Below are 15261 nucleotides of genomic sequence, written 5' to 3' on the forward strand. Positions count from 1 at the left end.
GCGACATTTAAAACATTCTACAGGTGCATCTTTTGAGCTACAGAGGAGGTCTATGGATAGAATTATTTCTCTCGCTCTAACGATCGCGGTGATACCTCACTTGTGTGGTTTGAACATCGTTTTCATATGTGGGCGCTACTCACGTATGTGTTCGCTTCTGTGCACGAGCTCGTCGGGATGGGGCGCTTTAAAAAAAATGTTTTTTTTGTTTTATTATTTATTTTTATTTATTTTATTAATTTTTACACTGAAAAAAATAAATAAAAAAATTATCACTTTTATTCCTATTACAAGGAATGTAAACATCCCTTGTAATGGGGAAAAAAGCATGACAGGTCCTCTTAAATATGAGATCTGGGGTCAAAAAAACCTCACATCTCATATTTAGACTTAAATGCAAAAAAAAAAATTGGTAATTTGAAAAAATTACAAGAAAATATTGCTTTAAGAAGCAAGGGGGAAGTGACATTTTGACGTCACTTCCGCCCTGCTATGCTATGGAGATGGGTGGGGGCCATCTTGCCCTCACTCGTATCCCTGTTGAACAGGAGAGAGGACCCGATCGCCTCCACCGCTGCCGACGGCTCCGGTAAGCGGTGGAGGACGCGGGAGAGCGGCGGGAGGGGGGCCCTCTCTCACGGCCAATAACGGTGATCTTGCGGCGAATCCACCACAGAGACCACCATTATCGTAAATCGGACCACCGCCTGAAGAGATGGATACCTGGGTTATGGCAGCAGCTGCTGCCATAACCGAGATATCCCTCTTCAAAGTGCCGACGTATATAGTCGTGCGGCGGTCCGGAAGTGGTTAAGGACAGAAAGGGTACATGTCATGTACATTGATTTGTGGTCAGAATGGGACCATAACCAGCCTTTGGAATGTGTGACCAATGTAAGGATATCCATACACTGTACAATCTGATTGTAGAATCACCTTTAGATCTTCTATCAACTATGTAGTGCAAGGTCCTGCCTGATTTGAATAAATGGGATGCGCTGTTTAGGTGTGTCTTCCTATTACTAAGTTTGGGAAATCTAAAGAAGGTTCCTGGGTCACTTGGTCCATCTTTACATTGCATCATTGTTTCCATCCTTTAGCCCTGGTTCACACTGGGTACGATTTGGAACGATTTGAGATGCGATTTGACATGTCAAATCGCATCTCAAATCGGCGGCAATTGTCGGCAATGGCACTGTCCTAATCAGTGCGACGCCGCATCTGCGATTTCAAAAAGTAGTTCCTGTACTACTTTTTGCGATTTCGGGCCGCGATTTACATTAAATTGCGGCCGAAATCGCGGCAAAATCGCGGCCGCGAAATCGCGGTAAAATCGTGCATTTTACCGCGATTTTGAATTCGCAGCAGTGTGAACCTAGGCTAAAAGTGGTTGTAAACCCCACTTTATGACTTTTACCTACAGGTACGCCTATAATAAGGCTTACCTGTAGGTATAAAGAATATCTCCTAACGGTTTAGGAGATATTCCCCTCGCAATGCGCCGCTGACGTCAGCGGCGCATGCGCAGGGGGGATCCTCGGCTAAAGGACCGGCAGCCACCGGACCTTGCCGAATTTAAATCTCCCGCGCGCACGTGCGGGAGTGACGTCATCGCCGCTCCAGCCAATCACAGCGCTGGAGCGACGATACCCGGAAGACACGCCGGAGCAAGATGATTTCTCGCTCGGCGTGAACCAGGTAAGTTTTACACACCTCGTTCCGAGGTAAGTATTTCATAATGAGCTAATATGCGGTGCATACTAGCTCATTATGACTTTTGCCTTGCAGGAGAAAAATAAATAAAAATTTTGATGCGGGTTTACAACCGCTTTAATGAACATCTTATACCGGCTCATACTAGCCAATCAGAGCAGTGCTTATAGCAGGTACTTCTATTTCCTAGTATTTATTTGCTTCCCATAAAGTCCTTAGTGCATCGTAGCAATGTCTTTCTTTTAGGGCTCATTCACACCATAACACATCCGTTAACGCATGCGCATTGTGTTTTTTTTTGTAATGCGTTGGCGTGCATTTTACATGCATTGCGTTTTTTTCTGTGCCTTGCAGAGTGCTGTCTTCATGCACGTTTGCATGCATTTGAATGCGTTGCGCTGAAAAAAAAAAGTAGTGCATGCCGTACTTTATTCAGCTCTTGGCAACACAATGCTGCTGAATACTGGATTCATAGGGAACCATTATTTTTTTTTGTTTCCATGCATTCGGAATACGCTCACAAACACACCCCACTCTGGTGTAAATGAACCCCAAAAGAGGGGGCAGAGGGAATTCCATTTTTTGTGGAAGAGATACTAAAAGGTATGTTTTTATTTAAGTGAGAAACATGTCATACTTACCTGCAGGGGTGGACCGACAACTCATGGGGCCCCCGGGAAATAGATGATTATGGGGCCCCCGGGCTTACAGATGGCCACCACGCCAGGAGGCAGTGCAGAGGCGGGGCAGCTAAAATCTCAGGATTTTCACATCAAAAGCATGTTGGTTTCGGACATATCAGGGACAGATCTAAAAAAAAAAACACAGAATTTTACATACTGTACCTGGTTTTACTGAGCCTGGCAACCCTGATGGGGCCCCCTAGTGGCATGGGGCCCTTGGGCAGTGCCCGAGTGACTCAATGGTCAGTCCGCCCCTGCTTACCTGCACTGTGTGATGGTTTTGCACAAAGCAGCCTGGATCTTTCTCTTCTGGGTCCCCCTGCTGGCGCTCCTGACTCCTCCCCCTGCAGAGTGCCTCCACAGCAAGCTGCTTTCTGACATAAGACCATAAGACACACAGAGCGGATTTCCCCCCCCCCTGCTCCCTCCACACTGGCTGTGATTGACAGCAGCAGGAGCCAATGCCTCCCACTGCTGTCTCTAAACCAATGAGGAGGCAGAGAGCCGAGACATTAGAAGCTCTGGTGCACATAGATGGATCGAGATCGGCTCAGGTAAGTATAAGGGGGCTGCACAGATTATTACCTTACAGCATAGAATGCACAAAAGTAGAAAACCTTCAGCTTTTAGAACTTTACCACTTGCCAACCAGGATTTTTCTGGCACTGGTAACACTCCTAAATATAACGTACTGTAACAAATCTTCTGGAAATGCCGACGGACTTTTCTCTTTTTTTCTGATGTAAAAAATCTCTATCGGAAATTCCATTCGTCTGTATGGAACTCCGATGAAGAAAAAAACACGCATGCTCAGAATTAAGTCGACGCATGCATTGAACTTCATTTTTCTCGGCTCGTCGGAATTTGGTGTGACAGCGCGTATGCAAGACAGCTTGAACGGAATTCCGTCAGAAAAATCCGTCGGAGTTTATCCTGACGGAAATTCCGATTGTGTGTAAGAGGCATAAGTGCACCTTTTTTTGATTGTTCCCCCATGAGAAGTAGGCACTGGAACTGTCCAAAGTATGTCAGGTGCAACTCTTCTCTCCCTTTCGCATAGCCCAATCAGCAGAGCAGTTATCAGTAGCTTGATTAACATGTATAAATGAGCATAGAGAAAATCTAGTCTTGCATTGTTTTTATATGTACAGTATGATTAGTGACCAGCCTGATAAAAGATTCTGATCAGTGTGCCCTATTTGCTGGATAAATTGGGATAAATGATGGCTTTATGTTCTGAATACACAGACCTTTGTGTATGATCCTTCAGCACAAGCTTTATGGACACATCCGCCTGTCCACTATTCTGGCTGCCACAGCCAACTGTCATTTTAACACCCCCTGAAGTTTTTTAATACAACAGGGATGACCTAATAGTGCAGCCGTGGCAGCCAATGGTCTTTGCTATTGGCCCAAAGACCCCAGCATCTTGAACTGTACAGACCTCTGGAATATGTAGTCCCTGCATCCATCTCTGCTGTCCCCGCCTACCGCTTTATCATAGGGGGGAGATAAATGGACTGGGACAGTCACGTGACCACAACATTACATTCCTAAAGGCAAGGGGCCAGATTCACAGTGGACTTACGACGGCGTATCTCCACGTACGCCGCCGTAAGTCTGAATGTGAGCCGTCGTATCTATGCACCTGATTCTTAGAATCAGTTACGCATAGATTTGGCCAAGATACGAGCCGCGTAAGTCTCCTACGCCGTCGTATCTTGGGTGTATATTTACGCTGGCCGCAAGGGGCGCTTCCGTAGATTTACGTGTCGAATATGTAAATTAGGTAGATACGCCGATTCACGAACATACTTGCGCCCGCTACGCCGTTTACGTTAGGCTTACATCCGGCGTAAAGTTACCCCTGCTATATGAGGCGCAGCCAATGCAAAGTATGGACGTTGGCAAGCGTATCTTTTTACGTCGTTTGCGTAAGTCGTACGTGAATGGGGCTGGCCGTAGGTTACGTTCACGTCGAAAAAATTTACTATTTGCGACATGATTTTGAGCATGCGCACTGGGATACGTCCACGGACGGCGCATGCGCCGTTCGTTGGGCGCGTTATTTACATGGGGTCACGATTAATTTACATACAACACGCCCCCTACCAGCCTATTTTGAATTAGGCGGGCTTACGCTGGCCAATTTACGCTACGCCGCCGCAACTTACGGAGCAAGTGCTTTGTGAATACTGCACTTGCTGTCCAAGTTGCGGAGGCGTAGCGTAAATAGGATACGCTACGCCCGCACAAAGATATGGCCAGATACGTGAATCTGGCCCAAGGTATTCAGGTGGAAATTTAAGATAAAGAGTGTACAGCCCTGGCCAAAAGTTTTGAGAATGACTAAAATATACATTTTCACAGTCTGCTGCCTTTTTATGATGGCAATTTGCATATACTCCAGAATGCTACGAAGAGTTATCAGATGAATTGCAATAAATTGCAATGTGCCTCTTTGCCATGAAAATGAACTTAATCCCCCCCCCAAAAAAACATTTCCGCTGTATTCCAGCCCTGCCACAAAAGGACCATCTGACATCATGTCAGTGATTCTCTTGTTAACACAGGTGTCGAGGACAGTGTTGACGAGGACAAGGCTGAAAATCACTCTGTAATGCTGATTGAATCAGAATAACAGACTGCAAGCTTTAAAAAGAGGGTGGTGCTTGAAATCATTGTTCTTCCTTCGTTAACCGTGGTTACCTGCAAGCAAACACGTGCAGTCATCATTGCTTTGCACAAAAAGGGATTCACAGTTAATGATATTACTGCTAAGATTGTGCCTAAATCAACCATTTATCGGATCATGAAGAACTTCAAAGAGAGAGATTCAGTTGTTGTGAAAAAGGCTTCAGGGGGCCCAAGAAAGTCCAGCAAGCACCAGCACCGTCTCCTACAGTTGATCCAGCTGCAGGATCGGGGCACCACCAGTGCAGAGCTTGGCAGCAGGCAGGTGTGAATACATCTGCATGTATAATGAGGAAAAGACTTTGGGAGGATGGCCTGGTGTCAAGAAGGGCAGCAAATGAGCCACTTCTCTACAGGAAAAAAATCAGGGGCAGACTGATATCCTGCGAAAGGTACAGAGATTGGACTGCTGAGGACTGGGGAAAAGTAATTTTCTCTGACGGAGAATAAAAGGTGAGCGCTACCATCAGTCCTGTATTGCCAACAGTAAAGCATCCTGAGGCTATTCATGTGTGGGGTTGCTTCTCAGCCAAGGGAGTGGGATTAGGCCTCGTACACACGACCGTTTTCCTCGACAGAGTCCATCAAGAAACTTGGTGGCAGAGCTTTTTTGCCGAGGAAAACGGTCGTGTGTATGTTTTTCATCAAGAAAACTGTTGAGGAACTCGATGTGAAAAAAAGAGAACAAGTTCTCTTTTTCCTCGTCGGGAGTCTCAATTTCCTCGTCGTGTTCCTCGTCGGGCTGGTTTTCGAGGAGAAACACGTTCGTGTGTATGCTAAGAAACCCGCACATGCTCAGAAGGGTGGCGCCAGTGGAATCAAACTTCCCCTTTATAGTGCCGTCGTACGTGTTGTGGCCCAGAAGTTGATTGACAGCATGCCAGGGTGAATTGCATTGGTCTTGAAAAAGAAGGGTCAACACCCCAAATATTGATTCTGCATAAACCTCATGTAATTGTCAATAAAACTCTTTGACACGTATTAAATGCTTGTAATTATACTTCAGTATACCATAGGAACATCTGACAAAAAGAGCTAAAAACACTGAAGCAGCAAACTTTTTGAAAATTTAATATTTGTGTCATTCTCAAAACTTTTGGCCACGGTTGTACATTGTCTGGGGGGGGGGGGGGACGGTCACTTTGATGCCTGGAGTTCTTTCTTGACCGTTTGCATGCATGACATGGTTACTGCCAAGAGCCTCCAAGATAATAATATGATTGCATTGTCTTCAGCTACTCTTTGTGACCAAAGCACCATGTCAAGTTGTTTCTGTTAGGGGCGAGTACCCAGCGTGTAGACAGATCGCCAAGCGCAAGCCCTTTATATGGTCTGCAAGAAGCACAGAACTGTCTTGAGAAAACAAGAATATGTAAAATGTGGATTTATAATCGGATACATAGAGCTGAATAAATAAAGAACGAAGATTGTATTGTATGGAATAATATTTCTTAAAGCTTACAAAGAGCTCATTTATAGAACAACTATACCTTTGGTACAAGTTGTCCTTTTAAAGTGGTTGTAAACAGGGCTCAAGTCCTGCGGGAACGCCTGGGAACGGAGTTCCTGCACTTTTTTCACAGCAGGAACTCAGTTCCCTTTGCAAGGCTAGAGCAGCCGAGCCGCCCGAGCCAATCCTTCACTAAGCGGCGATGCCCAGCTCGAGTCACTGTCAGGGGCAGGCGAACCTTAGTAATCCTTTATGTTACTGGCCGCTTCCTGTATATGGATTCATCAGGTAGTGTGCGGGTATTCCGTCACTTCCTCGATGCCGCAATGTCTCCTGGGAGCTTTTGTCATTGTTCCCAGGAGACATTGCGGGGGTCTGCCGCAAGTTATCACAGGATTTAGAAAGAAGTTCTTTCTAAATCCTGCCATAACTCGCGGCAGACCCCCGCAATGTCTCCTGGGAACAATGACAAAAGCTCCCAGGAAACATTGCGGCATCGAGGAAGTGACGCAATACCCGGACACTACCAGATGAATCCATATACAGGAAGCGGCCGGAACATAAAGGATTATTAAGGTACAGTGGATCGAAAAAACATACCTGTTATGGTGCACTCATGAGATTCTACGGAGTAAACCAAGCCAGATGACACCACTTTAATCATAGATATTTTAATACAAAAACATCTGTGCTTCATAAGTGCAGAAGCACCTCTGCTCTGTCCGTGACCAGTCTCCATCCAGGTGATTGTTCCACCAATTTCTATAACAAATTGGGATGTGGTATTGATCTATATAACTAAACTTACCTCTGTTGAATTCAAAACTCTTTAGAAGTGACTCATGTTGATAACATAGGAATGAAGCACCAGAGGAAAGCGACACTCTGAGCTTTGTAGATAGACAAGTACACACTATAGAGGGATATGCTTTGTTCATATTTCATGTCAGAGGTTTACAACCACTTTATTGTAGCCTGATAGCTGATGTGTTTGAACAGCTTCATCCCCTTCTGCCTTTGGAGGATGAGTGCTCCTTGGAAAAGTATATATTTCTTTATAATGTTCTCGTTGGACTTCAGTTTAATTTAAAACGTGAAATACTGAATTCTAGACAGGATTGCTAAAACATTTAAAGTGATTGTAAAGGCTCGTTTTTTGTTTTTGTTTTTTGAATAAATAACAAACATGTTATACTTACCTCCTCTGTGCAGTTGGTTGTGCACAGAGCAGCCCAGATCCTCCTCTTCTCGGGTCCCTCTTCGCTGCTCCTAGCCCCTCCCTCCTTTGAGTGTCCCTCAGCCAGCAGTTTGCTACAGGGGGCACCAAAGCCGAGTCAGAGCTCTGTGTATCCATTTAGACATGGAGCCCCAACCTGGCCCGCCCCCTCTCCTCCCTGATTGGCTGACTGACTTTGATTGAGAGCCACGGGAGTCAATGGTGCTGCTGCTCTGTCTCAGCCAATCAGAAGGAGTGTCCTGGGTGGCTGAGGGGTTCGTGGACATCACTGGAGAGAGAAGGGTCTCAGGTAAGTAATTGGGGGGTGCTAGGGGGGCTGCTACACACAGAAGGTTTTTTATCTTAATGCATAAATTGCATTAAGATAATAAACCTTCTGCCGTTACAACTCTTTTAAAGCAAATTAATCTGTTTTCTGTAAACTTCATATATTTTCTGTCATTTGTTCTTCTACCAGTAGTGGGTCAGGGGTGGACTAAACATGGATGCAGACTGTGCCACTGCACAAGGGCCCTCTGGGACTTGGGGATCAATTTGTACTAGATCAAGATCAAAGGAATTAGGGGAACCCCATCTTCCATCATGTAGACCCAGGCACTGCTCACTTTTAGGGAAGATGAGAGGCAGGAGGCAACCTTTATGATGCTCCAACTCTTATCCTGATTTTGTACTATCCAAGTGGTATCAGTCTGAGAGCTCCTGCTTTATTGTCTTCTGAACAGCACCAAGTCATACAGAAGGCTTCTATTATTTCCCTCTTGATACCATTTGGACTGGTAAGTTCTGAAGATGTTCACGAACGCCGTTTGCGTACTAAGAGATAGAGTTTAGGGCAGACTTTCCCCAACAAAGGTTTCTCCAGTTTCTAGGGGTTTCTTGAGCAGTGAGCAATTTCTGCTTTTTAATTGAGTAACCACTGCCCACCAATGATCTTTTAAGCTAGGGATTCTTAACACTCACCCAAAATGTAAAAAACATTCTTACCCCTGACTGACCATCATGCTAATGTACCGTGATTTGCAGATATAGTTACAATTAGCAAGGGTTCCCAGAGACCGGAAAGTTAATTTACGGGTTCCTCACTGTTGAAGAGGCTAAAATAGGCTGGTTTAGGGTTTTACAATGGCAGCTCTATCTATCTATCTACTTGTGAATAAATGTTTGTACTTGGACAGTAGCTGCATAAGGGGCAACCAGTTATTCTTTTACAAAATTCTTGGACCAATTATTCTTGGACATTCTCTGGTAAGGGCCCTGATAGAACTGGACGGCATACTCCAGGTGCGGCCAGACCAGAGTCTTGTAGAGTGGGAGAATTATCGTTTTATCTCTGGAGTTAATTCCCTTTTTAATGCATGCCAATATTCTGTTGGCTTTGCTTGCAGGAGCTTGGCATTGCATGCTGTTGCTGAGCCCGTCATCTACTAGGACCCCCCAGGTCCTTTTCCATCCTAGATTATCCCAGAGTTTCTCCCCCTAGTGAGTAGATTGCATTCATGTTTTTACCAACTAAGGCCCGGATTCACGTAGAAAAGTGTATCTTTGTGCAGCCCCAGACCATGACACTCCCACCACCATGCTTGACTGGTTGCCGCCACACACGCTTGACACCATCTGAACCAAATAAGTTTATCTTGGTCTCCTCAGACCACAGGACATGGTTCCAGTAATCAATGTCCTTAGTCTGCTCGTCTTCATAAAACAGTTTGGGGGTTTTCTTGTGCATCATCTTTACAAGAGGCTTCTGGGACAGCCTTGTGTGCCAAGCCAGGGGCCGAGCAGACCAGTGGGTTTAGCTAGCTTCGGCTGGGAGAGACCTAAGAGGAAGAATTTTGGGGTCCAGGGTATGGGTGTCTCGAATAGTTGGGTCAGTAATTGTTGCGTCGAGGTCCAGAACGGGACTATCAAGGAGCATGTCCAATAGATGTGGAAAAGCGTGCCTCTGGCTCGCTGGCACTGCCAGCAGCGATGTGAAGCAGAGGGATAGACTTTATGGAGTACATCCGGAGTCAGGTATCAAAAGAAGAGAATTTTCCTTATAGAGGGTACACATGGAGCTCTTAGCCGCCTGACTCCAGACCGCCCTCCACACCTCCTCCGGGATCTCCTCACCCAGCTCCTTCTCCCAGCGGAGCATATAGGGATATTTACCCTGGACCTGCATGGAGCGGCCGTTCAGGATCGGGTATATGTCGGATATCAGTCCTCTACGTGAGCGGCCCTCTAGTATAATGCGCTCAAATGGGGAAGGGGCGGAGAATTGCAGCCGCGGGGCTATAGCGCATAGTGGCGAATCTGCAGGTAGCTGTAAAACACTTGTCTGGGGAGGTCATGTTGGGATTGGAGCTTAGAGAACGGGAGCAGCGTACGGGACCTGGGGTCCACCAGGTGTCCGAAGTGGAACAGGCTCCGGGAGGCCCAGGGCCACGACATATGGTGGGTAAGACTAGCCGGCACCTCAGGGTTACACAGGAACAAGGTCATCAGGGAGTGATCCGATTTGAGGTCGTGTTCACGGGAGAGTTTTAGCCATAGTCGCCAAAGCTGGGACATGGGCCCCAACAGTCGACTGGGCTCTAGCTTCACATTTGCGTTCCAGAGGAGACTGTTGGGGTGTACGGGTGCTAACCAGATTTTCTCTATCTCCGTCCACCTATTGTATGACCTCTGTGGGAACCAGGACACAATCGCTCGCAGTTGGGCAGCCTGGTAATATCAGACCAGGTCGGGGAACGACGGGCCCCCATCTGTGCGGGCCGCCATCATGACCCTGTGACCCTGTGTAGTTCTATACATAGCGCAGTAGGTCAGCCTGGAGTTTACGTAAGTGACTATAGGGAATAGGGATCGGTAGGTTCTGGAATAGATATAAGAGTTTATGGAGGATGACCATTTTAACGGATGCGATGCGCCCTAAGAGAAAGATTTGGTGGGTCTTCCATGCTTGCATATTATTGATGTTAGGCTAACTGGTTTGTAGTTCCCAGGGAATGGGATATATCTTAGCCATTTTTTTAAAGATTGGTGCTACATTGGCTTTTCTTCAATTAGCTGGTACCATACCAGTCAGTAGACTGTTCGTAAAAATTAGGAACAACGGTCTGGCAATTACTTGAATGAGTTCCTTAAGGACCCTCGGATGCAAGCCATCTGGTCCTGGTGACTTATTTATGTTACGTTTTTTAAGTCTGTTTCTGATTTTATCCTCTGTTAACAATGGGGGTGCTTCCTGTGATGTATCATGATGATTAACATTGCGGTTTTGGCTACTGAAGCCCACCGTTTCCCTTGTGAAGACTGAGAAGAATACATTCAAAACCTTTTCCATCTCACCTTCCTTTGTAACCAGAATCCCTTCATCATTCTTTATGGGGTCAATATGATTTGTCCTCCCGCATTTATTATTTATGTACTTAAAGAATTTCTTGGGATTTTTCGTACTCTCTGCTATGTGCCTTTCGTGTTCTATCATAGCCGCCCTGATTATACCCTTACATTTCTTATGGCATTCTTTGTACAGTTGGGATCCTGGTGATGATCCCTCAGCCTTGTATTTTTTGATGGCCTTCTCCTTTGCTCTTATATGATTGTTTACGTTGGCATTAAGCCACCCAGTTTAGAGCTTAGCTCTTTTAAATGTATTACCCTTTTGGGTGGCACTGGCTAATACCCTAAGGCCCCTTTCACATGTCCGCTTTTTCATCTATCCGTGTGCGGATGAAAAAGGGACATACATTCGTCCCTATGAGATCGCGGGTGTCAGCTGACACCCAGTCTCGCCTGCTTCCGCATTCCTCCGATTCTGCAGATGGAGGAAAACCCTATTTTTCCTTCCGTCTGCGGATCAGATCGGGTGAACACGGACAGACGGTCCATGTTAATCCGATCCCCCCATAGAGGAGAGCGGAGACCGCCCTGTCATCTGCCGGCTAAGCGGGGATCAACGGAGTGATCCCCGCTGAGCAAGTGGAGGTTCACGGGGCGGATCATTACTGATCCGCCCCGTGTGAAAGGGCCCTTATTTAATATGCTCCTAAAGCACACCCATTTTTGCTCTGTGTTCTATGTTCCTAGGATTTTATACCATTTAATATCTTCTAGCAAGGTTTGTAGTTTAGGGAAGTTGGCTCTTTTGAAATTCAGTGTCTTTGTATTCCTCTTATGTTTCCTATTTGTGTGATTTATGCTGAAATTAATTGACCTGTGATCGCTGTTTCCTAAATTTCCCTGTATTTCTACATCCATGATCAGGTCTGTATTGTTGGTAATCAGTAGGTCTAGTAACGCATTACCGAGTGATAGATAAGCAGGCCATAATCAGATACTCGTTATCTCAGGTCGCATGTTACAAAATTACCCTTTGAAAAGGTCTCCTGGAGAATTAAAAAGAGATTTTTTCATGACATGTGGACCTTTTAGTCACTTTTCTGTTTGAATGAAATAGTTTAAGTGAAATGTAAAAGCCTAAAGGAAACATGTACCATGTTCTAGGACACATTAGGTGTATAAACACAGAATGTGCACACGACTTAAAGCATTATTAAACCAAAAACCGAAAATGGAATATATTGCAGCTTACCAATCATTAGATGTGGTTATTGTATTAGTTCTCTTTTTTTTTTCTTTTGCTTTTTTCCTCTCTGTTTTTATACCTTCCTGAAGACTCTTGGGATGTATGACATAATTTGCCTTGGCCAGAAACCAAAAAGAAACTGAAGAAATGTAAAAAAAAAAAAAATACAATGCAAAAAACAGAACAATACAATACACAGAATCCTCCAGCATACTTACCAGCTAGCCAGAAAAATAACAGAAAGTCTAAACAGTTTCATCAATTTGTGTTGGGTTGATAATGGATACATTTTCAAATATATGTGAAGCTGCACTTCCACGTCAAGGCCCCTCTGCAAGGTCGGTCCCTAACTCTACTCTAACATTGTTTCCAAAGAAACATATATCTGCAATCATATGTGAAATCACCTTACTTTATGGCTAGTCCAAAAAAATCCTGAAAAAAGTACCAGCCTCCAACCTCCCCTCATAGCCGGTCTAATGCATGCCTACAGAAAAGACAACCAACCTCCAACCTCCTCTCATAGCAAGGCCAACACACGCCAGAAAAAAAGTACCGGTCTCCAAACTCCCCTCATAACTATTCCAACGCACAACTGCAGAAAAAAAAGACTACAGGCCTTTAAAATCCACTCATAGCAAGTCCAATACACATCTGCAAAAAAAGATTACCGGCCTCCAACCTCCCCTCATAGCAGCTCCAACGCACACCTACAGAAAAGACAACCAACTTCCAACCTCCTCATAGCAGGTCCAACACACGCCAGAAATAAAAAGTACCGGCCTCCAACCTCCCCTCATAGCCGCACCAACGCACACCTACAGAAAAGACAACCAACCTCCAACCTCCTCATAGCCGGTCCAACACACGCCAGAAAAAAAAGTACCGGCCTCCAAACTCCCCTCATAGCTAGTTCAACGCACAACTGCAAAGAAAAAAAGACAACTGGCCATCAACATCCACTCATAGCCAATCCAATACACACCTGCAAAAAAAGACTACCGGCCTCTAACCTCCCCTCATAGCCGGTCTAACACATACCTGAAAAAGGGTACAAGATTCCAACCTCCTCTTTTAGCAGGTACAACGCAAGCCTGCAGATAGGACTACCAGCCTTCCTTAAAAGCCGGTCCAACATAGAAAAGATTGCCTGCCTCCAACCTCCTCTTTATAGCCGCCATAGGGCAAGGGATGGCGCTTGCCCCCCCCCCCCCCCCCCCAGAAACCAGTGCCATGATCCTCGGGAAGAAAAACAGCGGGCAGGATCGGCAAATCCAATTAGAGACACTCTCTCTCTCTTCTAGCTCCAGCTGACAGGGTGAGGGGGGCGATCGGGGAAGATATACAGTACAGCCAGCCCGTGGCTCTCCTCTGCCTGTCACAGCGCCGCTGCCGAGTTCTCTGGTAAATGGAGCAGTGGTGCTGTGACAGGGAGAGGAGAGCCGCGTGCTGGCTGTACTGTATATCTCCCCCGATCGCCCCCTCCCCCTCTCTGTCAGCTGGAGATAGAAGAGAGAGAGAGAGCGGCTCTAATTGGATTTGCCGTGCCACCGCCTTGCTTCCTGCTTTCCTCGCCATGATTGGCCACAGCCTCTCCCTGTCACAGCACCGCTGCTGAGTTCTCTGGTAAACGGAGCAGCGGCGATGTGACAGGAAGAGGAAAGCCACGGGCTGGCTGTTCTGTATATCTCCCCTGATCACCCCCTCCCCCGCTCTGTCGGCTGGAGCTAGAAGAGAGAGAGAGTGGCTCTAATTGGATTTGCCGTGCCGCCGCCTTGCTTCCTGCTTTTCTCGCCATGATTGGCCACAGCAGAGGGCCAATCAGAAGATTCTGGGGGCATCATGGGAAATGTAGTCCCTTAAGAGTGGCGGCCCCAGCGTGTCCACAGACACCATACTAAAGCCCCCAGCATGCAAGCACTCTGCTGGGGGGGTTACAAGAAGAAAAAAGAGAATACTGTGCCCATGCTGGGGGAAGCCAGAGAGAGAGCCACGGTGTGCCCGCACAACCAGAGAGCCACGCTGTACCCACACAACCAAAGAGCCACACTGCACCCGCACCAACCAGAGAGCCACGCTGTACCCGCACCAACCAGAGAGCCACGCTGTACCCGCAGCAACCAGAGAGCCACGCTGTACCTGCGCCAACCAGAGAGCCACGCTGTACCTGCGCCAACCAGAGAGCCACGCTGTACCCGCACCAACCAAAGAGCCACGCTGTACCCGCATCAACCAGAGAGCCACGCTGTACCCGCACCAACCAAAGAGCCACGCTGTACCCGCATCAACCAGAGAGCCACGCTGTACCCGCATCAACCAGAGAGCCACGCTGTACCCAAACCAACCAGAGAGCCACGATGTACCCGCACCAACCAGAGAGCCACACTGTACCCGCACCAACCAGAGAGGGTCTGGTAAGAGGGCCTGTTGGCCATTATCCATTACTGTTCCTAGGGACTGAGTCATTAGGAAGTTTCTAACGTGATATCCTTCCATCTATGCTGGGGGCAATTATTGCAGAAAATGACACCAAATGCTAGGAGTTTTTAGTGCGGAAACTGACACCAGTGCTGAGGGTCATTATTATGTACACTGGTACAGATGCTGAAGTTTTTATTCTAGAAATCTGCACCGATGTGGGGGGTTATTATTGTTTCTACTGACACCAATGCTGGCGATCGGCAAATCCAATTAGAGCCACTCTCTCTCTCTCTTCTAGCTCCAGCTGACAGGGTGAGGGGGGCAGGAAGAGAGCCACGGGCAGGAAGGAGGTGAAAGTGCCCAGTAGGTAGCTATATCTTTTAACTGACAAAATAAAAATTTTTATAATTTTATTTTTTCAGTCCCGAGCATAGTAAATAAACAAAAATGAAGCAGAGAATTACTATACATCCCATTTAAATCTTTGCAG

Source organism: Rana temporaria, chromosome 12, assembly GCF_905171775.1.
Source record: "Rana temporaria chromosome 12, aRanTem1.1, whole genome shotgun sequence".
Classification (NCBI taxonomy): Eukaryota; Metazoa; Chordata; class Amphibia; order Anura; family Ranidae; genus Rana; species Rana temporaria.